At 40.4% G+C, this 27,346-nt stretch overlaps 1 pseudogene; it reads left to right on the top strand.

Moving 5' to 3' along the window:
* The first annotated feature begins 14,111 nt into the window (after positions 1 to 14,111).
* Positions 14,112 to 26,379, top strand: LOC133401656 (metalloreductase STEAP4-like; annotated as a pseudogene).
* Positions 26,380 to 27,346: the final 967 nt, after the last annotated feature.

Below are 27,346 nucleotides of genomic sequence, written 5' to 3'. Positions count from 1 at the left end.
GCTTTTACTGCAAGGATGACTCAAAGGAAAGCCACGTGACGTTTGTTGCAGATACATTTAACACTTAAAATAGTTTTACGACTGCCATGACCCACGAGCCACTGCACCTGTTCAAACCTGATACAGCACAAAAGGCCTATTTCGCTCATATTTTTATTCACGAACACAGGTTTTCAAAAAGGCTTTGACATCATTCACCTGAAAAATCAATGAAAGAACAGCAACCGTCTTGGATGTTCGGTAAAAGTTTCAATAGAGCAAAAATGTTATAATTTACCCAAGTTTACAACCTGCCCTGATGTAAAGATCCAAATTTTCCAAGTTTAGTTTAATGATGCGGTTGAATAATATTGCTTCTGACATTTAACAGTATTTTTTTCTGCTTGTGAGAGATGGCAAAAAAAAAAAAAGATTTATATGTAGATAAGAAGAATTCTTTTATTTTGCTATTGTAATTTGGTCCTCATGTAGTCACTTGCTGTCCTATTCATTGATGTCCTTTTGTTTAAGTTACTCATTCACTATAATATTCAGTTAAATGGATTGAATAGTACATCATTGTGAAAAACGACACTATAAAACTATGCACAGTAGGCTACACAATAAAACAATAGCGGTTGAATGATTAAATTATAATAATACATATGAATAATTTGGTTCAAAGACATTTTTCATTCAGAATGTCTGGCAAATGTTTCCACTTTCCAACACGATGACAAGAATCTTTTCACAATCTCCTCAATGTATTTTGCAAAATGCGCGTAGCTTTGTGTACGTATTTCCGCGTGCGTCAAAGTGTACGTGTGCCTGTTTACTGTAAGCTCTGATCTATAATTAATCATTGTCAGTGACCTAGAATTGCAGCGTTTTGTCTCTCAAATGTGAGCCTACTCAACCGTCTTTCCCTCGCTTCCCCTTTCTACCCCCTTTGGGAATTGTCTATTTTAGGATCCTGATGTTCTGTGACGGCTTTCACGCAATCCTCAACGGCACTGACATCGAGAGAGGCGCGAACAAGCACAACAATGCACCTATGCGAAGGAATATTTAAGATGACTAATATTAACATTCACTGGCAGTCCTCAGGACATGATAACTGTGTTTGGATGTATTGAAACATAACACAACAGGACAACAAAAGTCTTCCGGAAGGAATAAAGCATCTGCAACAGAAAACATTAGCATATGATACAATATGAGCCATCACAATATCTGTTTGTACATGCTCTATTCATGCCTTTGTGCATTCACACATAATATCTTCTTGTAAATTCTGTCATAACGTGTCAGCAAAATTTGCGGCAACTCCTGGGACGACGTCTGAAGCGCACAACGAGCGATGCAATTGAACGCAAGTGAACTGTCAGGCAACTAGTTGTCTTGAGTGGTAGACTGTTGGCAATTAGTTTTACCGTGACTCGGATTTTGAATTGCAGGTGAACAAAAATTCCGTTTCCGTTTATTGGGCAAGGTCCAGCCGGCCGCCGCCAGTAATTTGTTCACGTTTGTCTAATTCAGCAGTGTTCCGCCGTGTCGCTCGGTGTGTGTGTGTGGGGGGCCTAAGAGGCAGGTGTGTGAAGGGAGAAATGTGACGCACACACATACACACACACGTCTGTTCAAAAACCCACATTAGCTATACTTAAATTGTCAATCCATGGCAGAGCAAATCATCGACTAACTACACTCTTTGACATTCTTCCGGCTCTTTCTTGGAATCTCTTAGGCGACCTGGCAGTATACGTGACCATGGCAATGCCAGAGGGATTTGTGCTCGAAGTACCAAGCGAGTACACACACGCGCACACAAATGTCATTTTTACTTTACTTCACTTCACTTCAGGGCATATTAAGCTACAAACTTGCCAACACTTACATCACACATTGTCCATACATTTGGACATTTAACGTGCTCCTTTGAGAGAGCAACAAAGTGGCTTGCACATCTGCCTCACAGTCAGTGTCTGTAGGCCCGTATCTCACTTAACCTCAGCTGGGATAGGCTCCAGCTCACCAATGACCGTAATGAGGAGACTCGAGCATTTCTCCAACACGTTTTGTTCGTTAGTTTCCAGAATCAAATCACGTTAAGTAGTAAAATGAATTAAGCCCAACATGTCCGTCGAGACCAATTTGATTTTTTCCTTAATGTTCTCAATGTGCTGCATGCCAGCAGCATCTGCAGCACAGGATCCGCTCACTCTGCGAAAGTTGAAGGGCATTCGCAAGGGTATGCCAAGTAATTATGTATTTTCCTCCCCAGCAAGGCAATCACAAGGCCATGCCCGACCCCCGACAGGTGAAAAGTCACTGCTCTCAGTTTGCTCACATAGCAATTAACCTTCGCACACTGTAGGAAAAAGCACTCGCTCATACACACACACGCACACACACGCACACACACACACACACACACACACACACACACACACACACACACACATGCTCATCCCAATATCTCATACACATTTTTAAATTTCAATTGATGCGCATTTGAACTGGCACCCACTAGGTCAGTTGCAGCAAATGGACAAATGGACTTGTATTCCTCAAGAATGATTTGCTCATTGAAATAAAATTATTCAAAAGATGAAAAAAAGAAAACCCCCCAATAATCTTTGTATACTTTAAAAAGAAAGAGAGCCATATATGAAAGTTTGGGTGTGGGTGAAGTAATTTAATTCAAAATAAAGTAATGTAGTTCCATAAGTTAGCACCCATTATTTCTGTCATGTTGTAATGTTGGTCGACCTGACTGATTAGAATTACACGATCTGACGAGAACAGTGATTTCCAACCTTTATGGAGCCACGGAATGTCACGTACGTGGTTAGGGCGAGGGCGAGTAACGCAAGGCAAGAACATGGTGGACCCAATTGCAGGGAAGCAGGGAGGCAAGGCAGGAGTGCGGGAGTCTCAAAAGAATATTTAATCTTCAATGATAAATACAACTGGCGACTATGACATGGCAAAGACGTGACAACGACAATGAACCGACAAGAACTGAAAGAAACCAGGGAACTAAATACAAACCGATTGACGAGACAACCAGGAACAGCTGATTGGTCGACAAAGTAGACGAGAACAGGTGGACACAACAACCTAATGAGCACACTGAAAAACATGGAACACGGGAAAACATGGAACAAAACTAAACACAACCCAAACCAAAACACAGACCGTGACACGGAACATATTTTACAATTGGAAAATCTCACGGCAAATACCAACAAACAAAAATGTCACAAAAAGTGGATACATTAATTACTGTATGGACCTCCTGCCATCTAATACAAGACCAATCATTTGTTCTGTCTGTCACTATGCCTCACTGGCATAAATAGAGGAACAAAGCTACATTATTTATTGTAAATAGAATTTTTGGAGCAATTAGGTACACAGGTATATAGAGTACATGAAGAGGTCATTTAAATAGACACATTCCTCTATCATGTGATCGGATCGGTGATCCGTTATCGTTTTTTTTTTAAACTCGCTGATCGGTGATCGGCCCCAAAAATCCTGATCGTGTAAAGCCTAATATAAAGTAGTTCACAGTTGTGCACGCGTCACCATTCGCAATGTGATATTTATTCCTATTCCACCTTTAGCAAGTTTGCATGGACTGCTTTTCTCGAATGACATTGTGCCATGGTACACACACACACACACACACACACACACACACACATTCATGGCATGCATGCACGCACACGGACACTCACACACACGCAAAATGAATTTCTCATATGTGATATCTGCAAGCATCAATTATTTGCACCTTCAGAGAAATAAGTTTTCCTTTGAGAGCGACACTGCATATGCTTACTTTGTTGTTTTCTTCGGTATGCTGACACACACAGGCACACACACACACACACACACACCTACACACACACACACACACACACACTTCATATGAAAATAAACCAAAAAGAGAGGTTTGTCGCATTTAAACTTGCACTTAACCTCCTCCCACATTTGAAATCAACAATTGGAACGGTCCTAAATGAATGTGAACATTCACCACTGTGATTGATGTTGTGCTAGTGGAGGTATTTTAGTCCAGTGCCTTAAGTCAGTGCACCCCCAATCTTTTGTGTATGTGTCTCACATCTTTGTGTGTGCCTGTGAGGAAGACATCAAGCGCTGTCCTTTTTTTAAAATGTTAACTTAGAATTTAGCATGTAAGATTTACCAAATCCTTCATTTTATTGATGAACTTATCTGCTAAATGTTTGTTTCCTACTACCACGAGAATGTTGGCGACTGGTTTTACTCACATACATTCACATTTGTAAATCAAAGCGATGTCATACATAATAGAATCCCAAGGAATAGCAAACAGCAGTGCGTTGTTCTTTTTATTTTTTTTATTTTATTTTTTTACAGATATGAGAGATTAGCGTAGGAGACAATTAAATTTTATCTTTCCTATTACAAACCTACAATAACACGTCTTATCGGCTCTGGCGGGGTGAATGCGTGTGTTCTCTTCAGAGGAACACAAAACAAAGGAATGTAGAATGGGTCCGAGTTGCTGGATTGTTTTTTATTATGAAGAAATAACAACACTTGCGTGGCCATTGACTTCTCTGGTAAAGGTTTATAAGCGAAATAGTGGCCTCACCTTTGCTTGCTTGCAAGCCAATCACGGCGCATGTACCATAGAGAACAATTTGTATCAATGAACAATCTAATCTTTGATTAACTTCAAATGCAGGTTTTTGGAATGTGGGAGAAAACGGGAGTACCCGGGAAAAAAAAAAAAAAACATTTACAGAAAGAATTACAGAAAGACCCGACCCAAGGTGGAACACTGATCCTCTATTTTGCGTTTGTCATGATTAATGTTTTGTTGACTTTGTTTTGATTACATTTTGTTTTGTCATGTCATGTTTTTCCCCTCTGTCCCTTGTCAACGTTAAGGCTTCTTTAGACTCGCGCGGAGGGCGGCCGCGCTGACGTCACCGCGGCTATCCGGCACGTAGTTTGCCTTTACACTTGAGCGCAACCCACGCGCGCAATTTTGAAAATGTACTGCAGTTCGCCTCCAAGTCTGGGGTGTCGCTACGGCTGCTAATGGCTAGGACACCACGGGGTGGAGTTTCCTCTGCATTTTTTTGGCCATTTTCGGTAGCCGTTTTTAGAGCGTTTGCTTCCCTGCACTTGGGTTACCCAAACTTGGGTTACCACGAAAACCCAATCTTGACATTAAGACAACAACTATTCACGCTCACACTTTTAAGTTTTTAATTGGAATGTGGGAGGAAGCTGGAGTACACAGAGAAAACACACACACACACACACACGCGGGCATGAAAGAACATGCAAACTCCACACCGGAAAGGATCCGAGATTGGAACCCTGGATTCTTTTTACTGTCTGGCCCAAAGTATATTTCTAATGAAATAAAATGTTCTGTTTGGGAATGCATTCTTTAAATCGTCGCAAAGCCGTATATTGCGGTTATAGCCATTGTGAAAAGTGAACAAACGCGGAGCAAAATGGCGCAGTCAAAGCCTCAGTTCATGCTGCTGATCTGACAGGCCTGCTGGCACGTCATTTTTCACCAATCTGTGGTCCTCATTGGGACATTGTATCCCACAGGGCCCTTTTAATGAGATCAAATGCCATCCTCTCATTAGCAGATATACCCCTGTGCCTTGTTAACTTCAGAATGATAGGAGAATATGTGCATAGACGTTACAATTTCCCAAATCGCTATCAATCGGGAGCACCTATACTCTCTTTTTCTTCCTCCAACAGAAAGGAATCGTACCTGTGATGAGTCTGAGGTTCTCATTCGTGTCGCCTTGCACTTCTGTGTCAGCGCTTTCTCCCGGCGTCAGCTTTTTCACTCCGGCGAAGGTACGGCCGAGGAGATGGAGCGAAAAATCCTGTCGGCCCATTCAGCCTCGTAATGGGCTGACGATTACCCTGCAGTCACAGGGGGAGATGAGCGGTGTGGACGCTCGCCATTTGCAGAGCACAGCTGTTTGTCAAGGATATGATTATACAGAATGACACGGATACATGTGAGATTTTAATCTCTAATCTGTCAGCGCAGCAGCCAAAATGCTTTTGTTCACTTGCATTCATTCGGGGGTCAAAAGAATGTCAGGGGACGGAAGCGGTGGAAGTGAGAGGAGGCGAGCAGACAATCGTGGCCTCCTTCCACATGCGGCCATTGTCTGACAGTAGAACCTCCAAAGTCAAACGTTACGCTGGTCCGACCTCCAGTTTTCTTTTTGTTAAACATTTCTTAACTGTACAGGCAATGTTTTAAATCAGTCGTGAGCACTGAGCAACATTTATTACCTCAATTCAACGTTGTTTCATAAAATTGTGTTAATTTCTTCCCTTCTGTATAGTCTCTTCATTTCATAGCGTTTCTCTTGGCTGCTCTTGTTGAATTTATTTATTTTTGTCCGCTCAGATTGTCGCCTCTTTGTGCTGCCATGTCAATCTAATCTGCCCCAGGGTGTTCAGAATCACTCGTGCTGGCAGATGTAATTTAAACCAGGGGTGTCAGACTCATTGTAGCTCAGTTAATTTGATGTCAAAGATGGTCACTAAAATCTTACGATACCCGATATAATAATAAATAAGTTTTTTCCCTGTGGTTGAACGCAAAAATCAAATACATTACGAAAATCTTTATAATTGACTTTTTTAAAAAAATTGTATCATTTTAAAAAACAAACTTGAATATTTTGCTTCAGTTCTTCATCTTCATTGTATTTTAAGGTACAATTTGGAGCTGTATAATATTGCACTTTAAAAGACAGGAATTATAATCATTCCACTTTTTACAGGAGCATAAAAATTCTCAGAATTATCCTTAGTCCCCACCACCACAATGGTGGCACCGGTTTTGGCCTGCGGGCCGTATGTTTGAAACCCCTGATAGTAGTAATGGGACTGTGTCTTTATCCAGTCAGATGGTGTGATAATAAATATAATAATAAAATGATAATAAAATGTGATAATATGATGCGGCGACAAACCGCATTGTGCAAACTCAGGTGCGTTGAGTTTTTTTTTTACTTTCAAGTCTTTACTGTGTGAAAACTTTAAAGCCACAAACTGCTTAGACTGAGATAATTGTATTACAGCTGCAATTTGTGTTGGGTGATGGAAGGAACACTCGATGAAGTTTATTGAAGGTAAATCTTTATTCCGCTCCTGCCCACCTCTCTTTTCTGGCAGCTGAAATTCTCAGCTCAAAACAAAGAAATCGGCACTAATGCTGTTGAAGTGGAGAATGAGGCCGTCTGAACTCAGAGGTGCTGTGATACGCAGCATGTTCGCCTGTAAAGAAGACATATGCGCATTCTATGATGCTTTCCTATCAAAACCACAACATTTCAATACTACATATTAGGAAATCTTCAAGGTTTTTTTTTTTTTTTTTTTTTTTTTAACGTTCCAATTGCTTCTCCAGTTGACAAAAGAGAAATCACAGTCAACAGTTGTTCATAGGTATTATTTTCCCCCGGTCATGGATTTGCATAATCACTTGTTGCTATGCAGAACGTTCATTTAAAAAAGTGTTTGTTATGATGTTGTGGATAGAGCTATGCTTTATTAGTCCTGCGAGGGAAATTAAGCAAACCAGTAAATATGTCACTTTTCTGACAATTAGTGGGCAACATTTCCTGTAAAGTCCGACAATATTTCTTAGGGAAAAACCGGTATTATTACCTCAGTAAATCCAAGGTGAGCATTCCTCTTTCTTGCTCCATCTAGGTTGCAAACTCACCAGGACTATGATGAGTGAGAATACAAAAGTGCCTTTTCTTCTTAATCTTCATTTTTTTCACTTCCCTTTTCCTTAGAGGCAAAATGTGTATGTGATTAATAAACATTGTTAAATAATGCAAGAAGCCCAAACACACATACAAAATTTCCATAAAAAAAAAGAAAAAAAGAAAAAAGACCTAATGAAACAGCCAGTCTTGGCCATACAGACACACATTATACACGTGAACTCTCATGTTTTATTCACCTAATCAGCCGTTGAGGTGAATCGTGCAGAAATAAGAACCGCTTTCATCGAAAATTCTCCTTCAACCCATTGTGTATGTTCCATAATGAACATCCCATGTGTGTCTGCCAAGAAATCTGCTAATGGGATATTCATAGAATATTTGCAGGGATCCGTGTGGACTGCTCAATCCTGCGCTGTGGCGTTGCCAGTAAAGGTCACAAAGGAGACTTTTTGTCCGTTTAAGGTGCGCTTACGTGTCTTCTCCCATTACTGCAGGATGATGCGACATAGCAGCGGAGGAACTTCTCACAGGTGCAAATTCATTTTGACATTTCCAAAGTGGGAGCACGAGCATGTAAGACACAATCACCTCCCACAGCACATCCCTTTTTAAATGTCGCAAGATGTCTGCAGGTAAGCACAAAATACTCAGTTGGTTTAAAAACTCTCCCTGGATTTCTTGTGAAAACCCTCAGAGGAGTCACGGCTCAAAGAATATGCACATGTGTGTGCGTGGGTGCGTTTGTGTGTGCGTATGTGTGTGAGAGAGGGAGAATGTGAGCAAGAGAATAGTTTATGTATCCTTGGTCTTCTACACAAAGATATTGCTGTTTCTCTTCTGTTTATTGTTTATCAATTTTCTCAGTACAGAACCCTATTAAACCACACTTTATAGCATCAAACTCAAACGGATCACCATAGGAAGCAGGCATGTAATGACTGCAAGAGGCGGTAATTTTTCTCAATACAGTACTTCACTGTCGCTTTTGTTTTGACAATATGAATTTTCCTATACGTAAATGTCTGCCCCTAACCGTCAAATGTTATAATTAATACTGAGTAGTTAACCAAATTGCAAAATACTGAAAATGCAGTCTAATAATCCGTATAGTGCTATTTGAAGTAAATCCCTTAGTGTGTGTCTGGGCAACTTCTGAATTTCTGTTTCGGGATGTAGTGGAGTGAGCTGCTAATAATTGGCCATTCAACCAACCTCGTCAAACAGCAAATTCCGTTTTTCAGCAACTCAGCATAGCAACAAACTTGAGACACACAAAAAAAAAGAATGTAAGCAATTATGTCGCAGCTACGGCAACTTTTTAAACCATTGTCCAGAACCAAAAGTACAATAAAGAAATTTGAATGAAGTTAACATTATGGTGAAGTGAAGTTCGGGAGTCACAACTGACTTTAGATATCCGATGATTGTTTCAGTCTATATCGCGATACCTATCAATCAGGGCACACACAAAAAAAAACAAGAAAAGGGAGGATGAAGAAAGACAAAACCAAATCGTGGTAAGTGTGAAGGTGTATCAGCAAAGTAGTGATGGCAATTTGTCCGCGTCCCGTTGAGCCTCAAAGACGCTTACTGGGCAATATTATCTTACATTAGTCAAACAGCAGATGCACTTATAAACAAGTAAAGACAAAAAAAAAAAAAAAAAAAAAATCTATCTATATATATATATATATATATATACAGGACATTATATCTGTTTAAATTTGTTTACACAAAACAGGTGGTGAGCCACTATGCCCTTACTAGCCATTTGGCAAGAGGTTACAGTAGTCCTGGCTTGCCAATGACAACATTTTCTGGTGGAGACGAAATGCTTAATTAAACAAAATGTTCACTGGTTGCAGGAGTCAACAATAATAATGAATATTATGAGAATAACAAGCATTAAAAAAAAAAAAACAGGGTGAGAGGGAAAAGATGTTATTTAAAAACGGCATTAAGATGAAGAATCAGCAACATCGTTGTAAAATGTATTGCACACCGAGTTTTTAATCTACTATAGAGAATATTGCACAAGTGAAATATAAAAGTGTGTGTGTGCACAAAAGTGAACATTCTTATTTCTGTGGGCAAGAATAACATAGGGCGGTGCTCCTTTCAGCACCAAGGTTGTAAAAGTCTGGCACAAAAGAAGCTGCTCAGGGACTCCACAGTTTAATGCAGCAGGCGGGAAGTGTTTTCCATGATATACTGTATATTTTCTCATGCACTCGTCTTCATATGCTGTATTTTTCATTTGAAAACACCACTGAACTTCTATACTGTAATTTTGAAAAACAAAAGTTGCACAAAACATAACTGTTGACCCATCCGTGCAATGATGATGTGAAATAGCACAAATTCCTTCCTTTTTGTACCTTGACGGCAAGTGTATCCCATATGGAACATTATTTTGTCACCACTCACCTGAAGTGCGCAAACACGCACAAACCAGCTCACAACATTTCTTCGTTGCATCAAACTCTGTACTCCAGTCTTCCTCAGAGTGCTCACTCCGACTCTCACTTGTGGTTGCGCTGTTATCTTCCCACAGGAAGGCACGTCCTGTGAGATATATAGAGCAAGACAGCTGTTACATTTGACATACACGGCGATCTCCGCAGGGATCCTTTACTGAAGGTTGTCAGAGACTCATGACAACAATCTCAACCTGTTGGGGAATTCCGTGTTTTCTTCCGCTTATCCTGTTCAAGTTTTGGGTGAGCTTGAGTCTATCTATCTATCTATCTATCTATCTATCTATCTGTCTATCTGTCTATCTGTCTATCTGTCTATCTGTCTGTCTGTCTGTCTGTCTGTCTGTCTGTCTGTCTGTCTGTCTGTGAGTGAGTGAGTGAGTGAGTGAGTGAGTGAGTGAGTGAGTGAGTGACCCTTGAGACTTGAAGCAAAATACTGTAAGCCTCGTGTTTCAAGTTCAGTTAAGTTAGGACTTTTCATTTACAATAAGAGTGGCCTGAAAAGGAAATAACTGCACAAAAGAGATGAGATTTTTAGGAAAGAGTAAGTGAAGTAAAGGAAGATGGCCTTGAGGAAGAGGCATAAACGAGTCAAGTGAATGGATCTGCTATCTATCAGTTCTATTGGAACAGTGCTACAAGTGAACGAATGCCTTGAAGGTTAAACATTAAATGATTTCCCATTTTCCTGCGATTCCCCCCTCAGGTAGACATTAATGCTTTAGCTATGGACTTCAGTTTAAAAGCTCCTGAGGTAATGAGCTGCGTGCGTGCCATAAATTTAGCTTAGTATGCAAATGCAGTTTGTGATCTGAATGGAAGGAGCAAATAGTCCGTACAGTTGATGCAATGCAACACTATTGGGCCGCGATCGCCTGGCCCACTTTAGGGCACGCGTGCACGCACACACACACACACACACACACACACACACACATGGTCAAGTTAAGCAATGTGTTCACAAAAAATAGTTACATATGTGCCACGCTTTAATTTCTGCACCGTTGCATCTGTGTCGTGTCACAACTTTGCAAACGCGCTTGCCGTGGGGACACAAGTACAAAATTTGCACAAATTCTTTCCCCGGCCGCTCGTCTGGGAGAGTGGGTTTTGAAATGATAATGAATGTGCGGGCCCAGATCTCCAGCATGTCACAGTGTCGAGAGTGGAAGCGAGAGGGAATCGAAGAAGGCGGCCTTTGGAAAGAAGAAAAATTCCTTTTTGCCAAATGGGAAAATTGATTTCGGCCTGAGCTATATTCACATAAACCACAAGTGACAATATAAAAAAAAAAGGAACCAAAATTGACTCACGGGCCACAACATTACGTATAGCCTCACGATCTAATCAAATCCAATACCAGAGTTTTGTGAAAAAAGTCTTTTTTAAAATGCTCTCTTTTGATTCAACTATACACATGAGAATTTCGAAATATTGAAAATGCTTTTCAGTAGAACACAATGAAAAAAACCACCACCACATTAATAAAAACATTAACTCAAAGACCTCTCTGTCAGGGTCTAAAAAGTATAATTAACCACAGAGGGAGTTTATACATTATTTTTTTAATATGAAAGGATCTGTCTATAATTTTTGATCAAGCTGTAACTTTTATAACGACTGGGGGATCTTCTACGGATGTTCCCACAATCCAGAAATCTTCATATTCATAAAAATGCACATAATTTAAAATGCATTACATATTACAAATGTAATCCATATTATTGATTGCTGTACCATGTTATTTATACTGCGATTGGCTGGCAACCAGTTCAGGCTGTACCCAGCTGGAATAGGCTCCAGCACACTGTAGATGCTATTTGTTAGCCTATCTATGGTGTTTCCCATCATGTGTTAGCATTTAGCTAGCGAACTTCAAGACAGTTATATGGTTGTTTTAAATACACATTGGAAGCCGTCACCTTATCGTGGTGGAAGGGTTTGTGTGTCCCAATGATACTAGGAGCTAAGTTGTCTGGGGCTTCGCGCCCCTGGTAGGGTCACCCATGGCAATCAGGTCCTAGGTGAGGGACCATACAAAGTACGGCTAAAAGACCCCTACGATGAAAACTATTAATGGCTCTAGGTTTCCCTTGCCCGGACGCTGGTCACCGGGGCCCCCCTCTGGAGCCAGGCCTGGAGGTGGGGCACCCATGGGGCCCGGGCGGGCACAGCCTGAAAGGGTAACGTGGGTCCCACTTCCCATGGGCTCACCACCTGCGGGAGGGGCCATAGTGGTCGGGTGCACTGCGACCTGGGCGGTGGTCCATAACCAACGCCACGTTCAAGCATAAGGGAATTTCAAGGCGCACCCGAGGCTTGGAGGGGGTCCGGTTTGGTGGCCTCTGTATTGTATCTCTGCTTTTTCCAGATGATGTGGTTCTGTTGGCTTCATCAAGCCGTGACCTCCAACTCTCACTGGAGCAGTTCGCAGCTGAGTGTGAAGCGGCTGGGATGAGAATCAGCACCTCCAAATCTGAGACCTACTACTGGCCCCGCGACCCGACCTTGGATAAGCGGTAGAAAATGAATGGATGGATGCAAATACGCATTGTATAATTCATTTTGTTTTGTGTTTAGTTTGACAGTAAACTTCATTTGGGTGGTCACAATTTGACATGATTTTCACTGACATGATAAAGCACTCATATCTAAAACATTTTGGCTCGTAAGTCAAAAAAAGGCAAAAAAAAATATCTGACAATGACCAAGTCCTCCTCGCATACTGCGGTGATGTGACACATCGGTGAATCATCGTGTGAGTCAGAAAGTAAGAAAGGTCTTCAAAGTATGCATCAATGTGTTAAATTACATTTTATGGATCAAAAGTACTATTGGTATGGGTACTCGGTATCTGTGAGTACTCGTTTGAATACTCGTACGGGTATCAAACATCCCTAGTCAAAACTATCAATGTTTTATGAAAGATGACAAATAAAATTGACTTTTACTAACATGCAGATGCACTGGCACCCAAGCAAAAGCACTACTTACTTTCTTGAATCTTCTCTCAATCACTGAACCTCATTTTCTGTGATGTATTTGCAGAGGGGTGAAGCCTGGCTTCTTGGCCATCTTGGAAATGGGAGTTGGCCCAGTTTTGACTCAGATGAATCAGGAAAAGTGCCGATTGAATGTCAAAAATGGAACTAAGATTTCAATTGACCAAGTATTCATATGAAATCATTTTCTCTCCATTTCTGCCCAAGACGTAAAAATGACAAAAATGGAGTTAGCCCACTCTAGTTCTCAGTAGCTCATTTGACACTCATTTGACATAACAGATGTCTGACTTAACTCTCATTTAACGTAACGGACGTCTTTATCTATGTTTAATGTTATCTGATAATGTTGTAGGATATGTTGAGTGATTCGCACATTTCGCAGATGACAAATCATGAATCAAAACCTTGGCAGAGGTTTCTGCTCTCTGAGTTATCCTCTTATCTTTGCAATGGCAGAATTATTGATACAGCTCTTGTTTTGAATGAGATAGTGAGGATCTACCATTGATTGTATAGATCTAAAGATTGACGACGACGTTTCCATCCCATCTGATTTACTGTTCAAAGTCCGGTGAAATAAAACGATCCCTGTCTCGTTGCACAAGTGTCAATTCATTCAACTTAGACACATAAATTACAGGGTGGAGAGAAAATGAGATAATACACTTACACACATTCCAACACACGTGACGGAAGATGTTGATCAGTGGTGTAATAAACCTCACCTGGCTCAACCTTTATCACAAAGCCATAATACACAACGAGATTGTCACATGTTGCTGTACACCTCAAGACCAGGAGGACTAAGGCGGTCTGCAGGTTGCACAGCTACACGATATAACAACACAGCAGACGGCGCTGACATTCCAAAGAGCGCTTCAACATGACTGTGGCAAGCGGCGTAAGAGAAGACGCCAAGTTAGAGAGCGTGTCCCTGCATCCTCTCGGAGGAAGAGGAGCAGCAGCGGCCGTCCCCCAAGAACAGGAGCCGCTGTGCATCTTCGGGACGGGAGATTTGGGACGCTCCCTGGGCCTGCGCCTGCTGCAGACCGGCTGCAGGGTGGTGTACGGCAGCCGCGGACCTCACAGCTGCGGCCCTTTGCCTCAAGGAGCTCAGGTGAATCGCGCGCCGCGATCGGCAAGAATGGATGATTGTGCAAGTCGACGGTGATTTAACATGGCGAATGTTTGTGGCGCGCAGGTGATGAGCCATGAGGCGGCAGCCAAGCCAGCTCGACTCATCTTCATTTGCGTTCACAGAGAGCATTACGCATTCATGGACACACTGGCACCTTATCTGGAAGGAAAGGTAAATTGATGGCTGATGTGTTCTGCAATGATGCCACACACCTAATATTGACTTAACGGCTGTAGAGCGCATTTTAATTTTACATAAAACAATATGAACAATTTGCAGCTCCTTCAATGTATGCTGAAGCAGCATATGGTGTTACATCATCCTTATTGAACCAAGCCACATATTTTACAGTTAAAAAAAATCTCACAGCACACCACCAAATATAAATGTCATAAACATTATAGGCTGAAAATAAAAAAGACGATCTTTTTCTCAGTTTTACTCATGTTAACTGTACTTTCTGCCATCTGGAAGTGGAAGAGCATTTAGTAATTGTCTGCCTGTCACTATCCATCGCTGGCACAGATAGACGAACAAAAATACATTATTTGTAGTAAATACATTTTATTTTTTGAACTGATTAAAAGGAATTGGATAATTTCACATCTAATAATCTCTCATGGCTCATTAATGCGCCATAGCAAATTGGTTCCAAATGACTGGCATATACAGTATGATGCAAGCAAATTATGTGACGTAGATTTAGATACAATACAAAAAAAACAAAACAAAAATACAACACCAAAGAAAATATTCAAACTTTCCGTAAAGACAATGCTTCTCCGTTTTTAGAGGTATTGATTTAATGTTCCCTAATGTGGCTGTCATCATACTGATACGAGTTACTAATATCATGGTAACGGTTACCTTATTTATGATGATGTCCCCCAATGTATAGTTTAGTCAAATTAAAAAGTAAAGATCACACGGACATATTGGAAATATTGCTGTGAAACTGTCATGATTTTATATCATTCACGTTTATCACGTCCATTTTGTACCTGTAATCAGAGCACTGTGTGTATTATATTGTACTTTTACTAAAAGCTTTTGTGAACTCACGCAGTCCTCTGTGCATCTGCAAGACTCGTGTGAAGTTTGACATAAGTGAATTTGGCATCCAAGCTAATTTGCGTTGATTTGCGAGCTTTTGCTTTTGTTCTCACTTCCATCTAAACCGAGCCCGTAGCTGCCAACTCTGTATCCTCGAAGGATGCTAATTGAATAAAATAAATGAACCTGTATTCTGTCTTAGAATAGCAGCCTCAAGGTTTGATAAAAGGAAGGTTTTTTTGTCCTTCGCAGGTGTTGGTGGATCTCAGTAATAACCTGAAGAAAGACATGTACCCAGAAGCTAACGCTGTCTACTTGCAGAGGTAACAGACTCTCGTCGAGTCTTATGTGAATATTTTGAAAAACCGCTTCCACTATCTAATAGTTTCTGTCTGACAAATATAATAGCTTACCTCTTGTTTGGCTTTATCATTGTTTTATGGCTATGGCTATGGCTATATTATGGCTATGAGAATCATTTTTCAAATTGCCCTGTCAAAATAAAGACATCATTTTAATGAGTGGAAGTCAAAATTCCCACACAAACCTAAATGCAACTCTCACGCTGCCATATTGTGTCAATGCAATACCATATTCTTGATAAATATTTGTTAAAAACACTTTTGGTTGAAGATGGAACCCCCCCCCCCCCCTCCCCTCCCCCAACAAAAAAAGAGATGATTTCAGTACATCTAGTTCCCAAACCTTTGTGCAGTCATTGCGTATGACTTTTCATACACACTTTTCATAATTGTATTACATTTTTCAGTGTGGCCCTCATAACCCTTATGTTCCATCTATCTCCATCTATCATCTCTATCTATATTCTCTCCTTTTGTGTGTGTTGAATAACTGTATCAAACGTTGAAAGTTTCCTCTTGGAGGAAAAAACATATTTCAGGGCGGAAGTGTCCGGAAAGCCCACTTAGAATGCGAGACATCAAAAGGTTGAGTTTCGATTTAGTCAAGTGCAGACATTGATTTGTGACATTCAGACCCCTCTAGTTCAGTTCCCCCCCCCCCCCCCCCACCCCCTCCACCTTCTCTCATTTTGAGAGGGGTGTTGAAAAATGTCAGCTAAAGAAATCTTTGTTGTGTGTTCTCCAGACTGGTCCCTGGAGGAACTGTGGTGAAAGGCCTTAACACACTGTCTGCCTGGGCTCTGCAGAACGGTCTTCTGACAGGAAAACAGGTGAGTGGGGAAAGAGGAAAAAAAAACATGAAAGATGTGAGCTGAATGGGTGAAAACCGGAAGGAGCATGCGGGAAAACAGTGCCACTGAAGCTTTTGTAAAGGGGAGGGACTGCAAGGTCAATTCTGAAACATCCATCCATCCATCCATTTTCTGAGCCGCTTCTCCTCACTAGGGTCGCGGGCGCGCTGGAGCCTATCCCAGCTATCATCGGGCAGGAGGCAGACATATTAGAACATAATATTAAATAGTTGTTTAATATTTCCGGTACAATCTGTTTTTATGAATCACAGATTTCTCATACACAGTAGTACTCACCAATCAGGAGAAAAGCGCTTGTCGGGTGCAACGGCTTATTGATTCCGTCTGCGTTGGTGCACGTGATTGATTTTTCCATGTTTCCATATCAATGTTGGAGAAAACCAGGGCAGTACTTGTAAAAACACACAAGCTAACATACTTTATGATGTTACAAAGTTGAAAGAGCAGTGTTTATTGCAGCTTCCGCTTCGCAGCTACAAAGGGAAAATCAAACATGTGGTAAGCTCTGGAGACTAAACCTGAATCTGCCTCAAATCCTCGGCAACACAAACAAGCCGCATGCACACGTGCAAACACACACACATCCACAAATATCCTTTCACATGCTGATACCTCTGCAGTGCTCCATTTTCGTTGGGGGGCGGTAAAGTGTGAACAACAGTATCCCTACACCAGTACATGTGTATAACTGTGTATAATTAATCCTGGAATATTCATAAAACAATTTACAACCCAACTTTTCCTATAGGAATGAATAGAAATAGAAGCAATCTGTTCCAGGGTCACACTGTTGCCATCATAAGAACTATCAACTGTACCGGGAAAGTTTTAAGTAATATGTTAACATTCTTAAAGTCTCTATAAAGTGAAATCATTGATTTGTTTCGAAGTATATTATACAACTTTGACGATAGTATACATTGTACTGAATTCTGGAGATATAGTTTTTTTGGGAGGCGGCTAAAATGGCTCCCAGTGATGCACTTGGGCGCCCGGCATGAGCCGCCCCTCCCCCGACCCGCTCATAAAAGAATTAGAACTTGAACTTGCAATAAAAACTTTAGCTGCCCAGAGACGTAACTGAGCGATCGGTCGCACGTCACATTACGTCCCCAGCAATGAGAGGAAACTGGCTTGTGTGCTTATTTCATTATTGTAGTCAATAGCAAGTATTCAATTTTGGAAGTTAAGCTCCTAATGTGACTTTACAATGTGTAAGCTACCATCGTTTTCATAGCGCATGTAAGAGGCTTTAACTATCCCACAGTGGAAAAGTAAATCAAGCATTGAATAAAACTGAAATAAAATCAAAACAAGAAGTGCACAATGTAATGTTTTTTTTTTTTTGCATTTTGAACTGTCAAACAAAGGACATTACAGCTTGTGCCTGAGAGGTGAGTCTCTTCACATAAAAACCAAATGCAGCTGACGTTGTGGTATACGTACATTCCATTATTCATGATGATAAAACACAAAACAATAAAGAAGGAGCAAAACACACTAGATGCTCAATGATGGAGATATGCTACATCCCTTGGAATATTGGAATATCACATCACTAGTGCCATGTCAGGTATTGTTTTACTGGCATATTCTTCCATAAATGACCAATCAAAATCTAAATCATGCCACTTTAGTGTACTCTAGTGTAACACTTTCACTTTACCAGACATTATGATTGTACGAAAAACAAACAGTCTAGGCTACTGTATCTACTTACATTATGTATACAATAGAAGATGACTTTTTATTGCCATGAACACGGACGCATTTTCACTCATTCGGTTTTCACACTCACAGCCGTGAACACAGCAAACACACACTGTTGTGACACACACTGGAGCAGGGGACAGCTCATGTTGCACCCAGGGAGCACTTCAGGCTTTTAGTGTCTTGCTCAAGGACACCATAAACTCGTGTTGGAGGTGCATGAGCCATTGCCGCATTCTGTCCACTAAATGGACAAAATGTTGGGGCGGGAGGGTTAATTGCATTGTATTTAATTGTTCTGCCTGGCACTAAAAGTCAATGGCATCTATTTATTTTTATTTATTTGTTAGTGGTAGAAAATGAATAATATTAATAATGCTCATTTGTTGCAAGGTGTGATTCATCGACAATCAATTCCATACTATCGACATCCAATTAATCATCTTAAGAACAATTAATCGATTATTATGCTTATATGTACAAAGTACAGTACATCTGCACACTTTTAAGAGGGAGTGATAGTAGCTTTCTTTCATTTTTTTTTGTGGTTGTGTCACATTTACATTCAGATGGAGATTTAGTCTGTCGGCTGTCCCCTGCTGTTATGCTGCAGTAATGTAAGTAGACATGGCTGGCTGCCCGGTCCACTTACACACACCTGGAGGAAACTGCTCAGTTGACTTGGCTGTCAACCTGGCCTCTCCCTCTCCTTCTCCTCCACCAGCTCTCTAACACATACACACACACACACACACACACACACACACACACACTTCCCCTCTTCATATACCAACATCTTAATCACCTTATCGCGGAGCAGCAGGTTTGATTATAAACTCCACCATGGCGAGATGTAGAATTTGACTTCGAAATTGAGTGGCACACATACTGTATGTACAATCCCAATTCCAATGAAGTTGGAACGTTGTGTTAAACACAAATAAAAACAGAATACAATGATTTGCAAATCATGTTCAACCTATATTTAATTGAATACACTACAAAGACAAGATATTTAATGGTCAAACTGATCAACTTGATTGTTTTTAGAAAAGAATCATTAATTTAGAATTTTATGGCTGCAACACGTTCCAAAAAAGATGGGACAGGGTCATGTTTACCACTGTGTTACATCACCTTTTCTTTTAACAACATTCAATAAACGCTAGCGAACTGAGGGCACTAATTGTTGAAGCTTTGTAGGTGGAATTCTTTCCCATTCTTGCTTGATGTACAGCTTCAGCTGTTCAACAGTCCGGGGTCTCCGTTGTCGTATTTTATTATTCATAATGCGGCACACATTTTCAGTGGGAGACAGGTCTGCACTGCAGGCAGGCGAGTCTAGTACCTGCACTCTTTTACTACTAAGCCACGCTGTTGTAACACGTGCAGAATGTGGTTTGGCGTTGTCTTGCTAAAATAAGACAGGGGCGTCCTTGAAAAAGACGTTGCTTGGATGGCAGCATATGTTTCTCCAAAACCTGTATGTACCTTTCAGCATTAATGGTGCCTTCACATATTTGTAAGTTACCATGCCATTGGGACTAACACAGCCACATACCATCACAGATGCTGGCTTTTGAACTTTGCGTCCATAACAGTCCAGATGGTTCTTTTCCTCTTTGGCCCGGAGGACACGACGTCCACAATTTCCAAAAGCAATTTGAAATGTGGACTCGTTGGACCACAGAACACTTTTCCACTTTGCATCAGTCCATCTTAGATGAGCTCGGGCCCAGAGAAGCCAGCGGCGTTTCTGGGTGTTGTTGATAAATGGCTTTTGCTTTGCATAGTAGAGTTTCAAGTTGCACTTACAGATGTAGCGCTGAACTGTATTTACTGACATTGATTTTCTGAATTGTTCCTGAGCCCATGTGGTGAGATCCTTTACACATTGATGTTGGTTTTTGATGCAGTGCTTCCTGAGGGATCGAAGGTCACGGGCATTCAATGTTGATTCTCGGCCTTGCCGCTTACATGCAGGGAAGCTCCTTTTATACACAATCATGCAAGAGTTTCCTCTCCAACTTCAGGATACAACATATATATCTGCACACAAGCCTTGACGCCAGAGTGCATCTGGATGTCATGTTCAGACAGCAGCTTGTGACTCGTGAGTGAAATCTTTTAATTATCAACAACAGTGCTGGAAAACAACAGACAGAGTTCAACATGAAAACACTTATATTTCTACTGACTTTGGAAGGGGGTGTTTTAAGAAAAGATGCTGCTCGCAGATACATTTGGATCAGCCCCATTGTGAATGTTTTTAAGTCCAGGTTAGTCTCATGCTTTTTAGCGCAGTTCCACTTTTAAATATTTCTTGCACTGTACGCTGTTTTAATTGTACTTTTATTTTTCTCTTTGTTTTAAATGTTTACAAGCTGTTTCTTTTTCTTTGTTTCTAAATGCTTTTAATCATGTAAGCACATTGATTTACCTTGCGTACGAAATGCACTATATAAATACATTTGCTTTGCTTATACTACTGGAGACATAAAAAGCTATTACTTTGATGGGCAGATGTTGTTTTCTAAACATATTAGAACAACATATCTAACTGAAGTAGTTGTGTTATTATTGGTAGCCAACATCAAAAGTACTCTGAGTCACTCTGATCTACGCCTCCAAAAAAAAAAAAAAAAAAAATCCTGAACAAGTAAGCGGTAAACTGTTCTGTGTTGTATTGGAAAACAATTTTACTGTTTAAAAGACACAATTCAATATTTCCATTCATCAATTTGAAGAGCCCTCGAAGTGGGTTAAGATGTTCTTTCCATTACAACAATTTAACAAGCTATTATTTCCTTTTTTGTACATTTCTAAAATCGAATCTACCATTCAGGTCTACGTATGTGGGAACAGTGCTGAGGCAAAGCAGGCTGTAGCCGAGGTGGCCACCAAGTTGGGCCTCAACGTTTTGGACAGGGGGTCTCTGTCGGCAGCCCAAGAACTGGAGGACTTCCCCCTGCAGCTGTTCCCCGAGTGGAAGCTGCCTCTCCGCATTGCCGTCGGCCTCGCCGCCTTCTTCTATTTCTATCTGCTCATCAGAGACGTCATCTACCCCTACGTGGAGCAGGGCAAAGACATCTCCTACAGAATCATGGTGTCCCTGGCCAACAAGGTGAAGACTTGATGACACTTTTCTTGGAGAAAATTTCTTTCAAAATATATACAGTAGCCCCTCATTTATCAAAGGGGATTAGGTTCTGGACCACCCCCACAATAGGCAAAATTTGCAAAGTAGTAACTTTTCTTATTTATCCATACTTTAAACCTCGATGAACCCTTCTCAGACTTGAAGTTAGAATGATATCACTTTTGCGATGCAAAGCAACACTTGTGAAAGATACATTGGAAAGAGGCCTTTGCTAACCAACGACAAATTCGGGTGGAATCACCCTTGTTAATATTCTTTTCAGTTGTAACAATGGCTGTGGAGGCACCTGAAGGCCAAACGTGGATGTGTTTGTTTGTTATTTGTTAGACGCTCAATTATTGAATCTCTTCGGAAGGGATGAAAGGACAAATTGTCTCCCACATTGTATGTGGGAGACGACCAGAACAGCCCAGTTACGATTGAGTCAATGAATACAATGAACTGGATGAGTGAGCAGGTCACTGTATGGTAACATTTTGTAATGCTTTCACCATAGTGGAGGTTTTAGAAAAGTCTGTTTTTGTTTTTGCTTGTTGAAACGAAAATGGGCTGGGTTTATTTGAAAAACGGAATATTGTATTGTATATATTTCTTACCATGATCAGGAGAAACAATACCTTTTTAAAGAAACAGAAATATGGGTATGTGTGGACATAGCCTGAGTCCACTCTGATGTTATGTTTTTAAATGTTTTTATTTTTTTAATTTTTTTTCTACCGATCTTCAGGTGTTTCCCATCGTGTCGCTTGTCATGCTGTCGCTGTGTTACCTGCCCGGTGTTATAGCCGCCTTCTTTCAGCTCTACAGAGGCACTAAGTACAAGTAAGGTATCAAATCATTTGAAAGAAACTATTTGCCACACAATGTCAAATGTACATTTCTTAAAGTTCCATCTCATTTGTTATTTGTCAGGCGATTTCCTAACTGGCTGGACCGTTGGATGCTGTGTCGGAAGCAAATGGGCCTGGTTGCTTTGGGCTTTGCCTTTCTCCACGCCATCTATACATTCATTATTCCTATTCGCTACTCTGTCAGACATAAGCTCATCTCCCGAGTGGTGGACGAGGTACAGTGTTTTTTAATTTTTTTTTTTTTTTTTACGCAGGACTGCACAAGTCGATCTGTGCAAGATGTCCGTCATCGTTAAAAGCGCTTCTCCATCTCTCGCTTCCCTTAGATGAAGAACAACAAAACCACGCCATTTGACTTGAATTATACAGAAGCATGGGGAACGGACTCGTTCTACATGCTGGGCATCCTGGGTTTCTTTCTTTACGTTCTACTCGGCCTGACGTCGCTGCCTTCTGTGGGAGGCTCCCTCAGCTAGAGGGAGTTCAGCTTCATTCAGGTCAGAGCACACTTGCACATCTTTTATGGGAATGGGGGGATGGGGTTGGGTGAGCTTGTTTTTATTTACCATGGGGTGCTGTCCAAGGCAAAACACATGTAGCTGCACATATTACTTTTTGTTTTTTAACTCTCCAAATGTAGAAAGGAATGTACATGTTTTTTATTTGACAGGGACAAAAAGAACACTTTATAGTACCGGCCACTGCCTATTCATAATAAAAGTATAATAAAGTGCATAATAGAGGCAACTCGTTCTAACATAAACAGTGGGAACCTTTAGCTTGGTCTACATGTGGCAGTTTTTAAAGACATCCCAGACTTCCACGGATAGCTGTTCATTACATACTATATGATACAGCATGGGCTGGAAGCATGTGAATCCTAAAAGTAAAATGAAGTGTATAATGGAGAAAACTCATTATAATAGAAACAGTGGGAATCTTGAGCTTGCTCTACATGAGGTGAAGCCGTTTTGAAGACATGACAGAGTTACACGTTGCTTAGCTGATCATTACATATGATGTAGTGTGGGCTTGAAGCATTTGAATCAATATCATGATTCATTTGAAATGTAAGTTTTCTGATACTATTTTAAAATATGCCTTGTATTGAATATACCTTTCTTTCTAGAATTGTACATATTTTCAAGCTTAACTTATGGACATGGCTTTTTTTGTGATCATATTTGATAATATAACCGAGGTTGTTGTTATAATGGACCCGACAGGCCTGACTATTTGACTATTTGAAGAAAAAAAAAAAAAAAAACCTACAATGGGAAAAATGCTATGATATTGTCTCATATTCTTCTTATGAAATATATTTTGTCTGAAAACTGGAAAACCTCAACTTTATTGGGAACGCATTGGAATATTTGGAAAAAAGTTTCAACTGTAGAATGTTATATATTACTGTGGAAGTATATTTTCATTATTGACAAAAACAAATGAGTGGACAAACCACCACACGGCTAATCAGTAATTGTGGTGTCTGTTTCTACTAAACTTTAAGTTATAAAATATGGTTCCTTGCCCCATAAAGTGCTTCACACAATTATTATTATGTCATATTGTTTAAATTCATATGTTGTCTTCAAAACACCTGAGCACTAAGTTACAAAGGTCACAATGGTGAAGGACAAAATGTCTGCAACATACAATGATCGTAGTGTAGAAAGTGTAATGTCATAAGTGACGGTTCGCAGGCATCTAATCTGGGATGGAGACAAGCATCAGAAAGAGACAAAGATGAAGATGCTTGTCTTGTCTTTTTTTTTTTTTTAATAAAAAAAGACAATGCAACGTCTACTGAAAAAAAACTTTATTTATTTTTTTCTTTCAAGAGTACGCCACTACCATTGTTCTCATCCTGTGCTCCCTATCAGTAAAATCTCTTTTTAGGGCTTTTTTGATAAAATGTAATTATTTCCAAGTTTTTATCTGCGTTATTAAAGTGCTGTAAAAGCAATGCGTCACGGGCACTTTCTTCCCAAGTGACTAGTTAAGTAACTCCCTAACACAGGCAATGGATGACTGGTTGCTTTTAGCTCAGCATTTTAAATGTTAAGTTATTCATTAAACTGAATTATGATAGCAGGTATAATCCCACGTGTGCAGATTTGCTATTACAGGTCACAAGTGTGTGTGTGTGTGAAAAGGTCGTGTGCACAGATGGACTGATGGGGAAAGATACTTGGCGATGGCGGTCAAGATAATTGATCCTTTGAGTAGAGGAGAAAGAGACGACACAACTGAAATCGATTTGCATAGATTATCGTTGCGATCACGGTTGTCAACAAGGGAATGCCTCGGATTTTAATATTCATGATGCAAAAGGCTTTCCAGCTCTCAGTTGTGATTAAAAATTAAATCCTTTATTATCATCTGAGGATGCAACTGTACTACAATAAAGTGTGCTTGCCATGTGAGAGCGTCGTGTTCAAAATGCTCTCTACTAAGTGATTAACAATAACCAAACAACAGAGGACACCGGGGCACCAAAAACAATTCCTCTATAACAGCTGTGGGGGGGAGAAAAAATCCTTAAGTAAATAAATCTTAAGAACTGTAAGACTATTCACATGTTGAAGCAATAAAACACACTTGAAAACATTGCAGGAGATTGCAACGAAAGTTGCATTGCAGATGCACCTCACGAGCAAATTATCAAGCATAAAAAAGATTTTAATCACTTATCACGGATATAATGAAAATGTCTGTGAAGGAAAATTATTACTGTTTCCAGATCTTGTGCAGACCTTGTTAATAAAAAGGAGAGTGCAAGGAAGACAACTTTTATTCATTTATTGTTTGTTTTTGTTGTAAAAGCTCGCTATAGGGCATTTTTAATTGGTCTTTACATCTGCGACATTGTAACGCCGTTCACCAGAGATTAAAATTTGGAATTGCGGCAAAACCTCTCATGATGATTATTGGCAGCACCCCACTTGCGGCGCGACAGTTAAGTCGGGTTCAGCCACATCGCACGGTGTGCGGCGGGTCAAAGTCCGGCCAAAGTGGACGGGGGCTCTTTTCTTTTATTTATTGGTCCACAACATATTCTTTTTAGCCTGTTTAAGAAACCAAAATAATCTTCATGTAAACGGAAAGAGTGGAAATAATGTTCTTATTCTGCATATGTGGATTTTTTTCCCCCTTCTCATTAAATGCTTCTTTTTCAATTTTTATAGCCGAAGCTGGGCCACCTGACTCTGTTCATATGCACGGCACACGGTTACATTTACGGCTGGAACAAATTCATCCGCCCTTTGACGTACAAGTGGTACACCCCCCCCCCCCCCCCCCCCCGGGCTACATGCTGTGTCTGGCGGTGCCCTCCGTGGTGCTTGTGCTCAAAATGCTGATGTTGCTGCCCTGCGTGGATCGATCTCTCACCCGCATTCGACAGGGCTGGGAGAGGGAACCGAGCGCGGAGGCCGGCCAAAGCAAAGCCACAAGCCTGTGACCATCTGAGCTCCAGGTTCATCGGAAGTGAACTCTGTGCGATCAGGGTTGGATAAGACTTTCATCAACATTCTTAATGAGTAATGTTGATTGGTTTTGCTCATGCATTCTCCTGGTATCGTGGAGTGTCTACAAGGTAGAGCAAGTTCATTTTGGGGGAGTTGGAGCACGATTGCGGCCTTTGAACAAGATAACTTCAACCAAATGGAAAGACCGTCCAGGATATGACTCTTTCTTTTTCTGAGCTTTGAGAGAATTTATGTGTTTGTTGTTCCTCTTTTACCAAATGTGTAAAAAATAGACTTGTATCCCTTGACGACACACATTGTTTTGATACACAGAGGCAATAATTTTCATTCCTCTCCCACCAAGTAGAGCATCCCTGAAGCTGCTTTCGTGCACATTTCCCTAAATTTTCCTCCCTCTCAAGGGCACTGCACACACAAAATTAGAATAAAGTGGCCACCGCAGTGTAACAACTCTCCCTCAGCTGGTTTGATTAAACACACTTCACCCAGTCTAAATTGGTGGTACAAGGACAGACAGGTTTAGAAAGCAGAGCATGAAAACACGGCGGTGTGTTGTGGTTATATGTATCCGTGCAGTTGGAGTTAAGTGTTTTATTGGTGCTGTCATCTTCTGTCCTTCATATCATAAATCTATTTGCGCAACATGTCATTGTTCAATGTGATTGAGCCCAAATAACCATGTGTTATCTATCTTCCCAAAAGAAAAACATCTGGAAATGTCATGTATTTTGTATTACTAACTTATAATTAATGAAAAATTTGTTGAAAGTTACTAATATTTTGTAATTTATCTAAAATAATTTATTTTCATTAAAAGATCGTTTGCACCCAGTTTTTTATTTTTTATTTGAGCATGATTAATTATTAATAAATGAAGTATGTATTTTGATAATTATTTAATGAGATAAATGAATAAGTAAATACATTTTAATTACGTTTGTTGGAATTAACGGGAATTAACATTGAAAACTTTGTCTTAGGGGCAAGTGGGGAAATGCCCCACCATGTCCCGCAGATGGCGCTTGTGGGACTTGTTGCTTTTTCTCATGCAGTAGTGATTCAAATGTGAAATTAATGGACATAAAGAAAATCATAATCTCATTTTATAGCGCTGTTTTTCAAGTTTGTCAGTGTGATTTGGGATGATAATGTTCCTGCTGACTCTCTGCTGGTTTCTCCTGACTCTCTGCTGGCAAAATGGCAAAATTAACAAATACTACAAGACTCTTGTTAATATTAAATCTTGGGGGGAGTTGGACTAAAGAGCATCTTCTCAGCCCTGATTATTTTACTTGGAACAAAATCCTGTCAGTCTTTTCATTTGACATGGCCCTTGCCTGGTCTGTGATATTGTTTGACATAATATCAGAATCAGAATCAGAATCATCTTTATTTGCCAAGTATGTCCAAAACACACAAGGAATTTGTCTCCGGCTCTAGTAAAACAGACAG

Source organism: Phycodurus eques, chromosome 4 (genome assembly GCF_024500275.1).
Source record: "Phycodurus eques isolate BA_2022a chromosome 4, UOR_Pequ_1.1, whole genome shotgun sequence".
Taxonomy (NCBI): Eukaryota; Metazoa; Chordata; class Actinopteri; order Syngnathiformes; family Syngnathidae; genus Phycodurus; species Phycodurus eques.
This window is presented reverse-complemented; position numbering and strand designations above follow the sequence as displayed.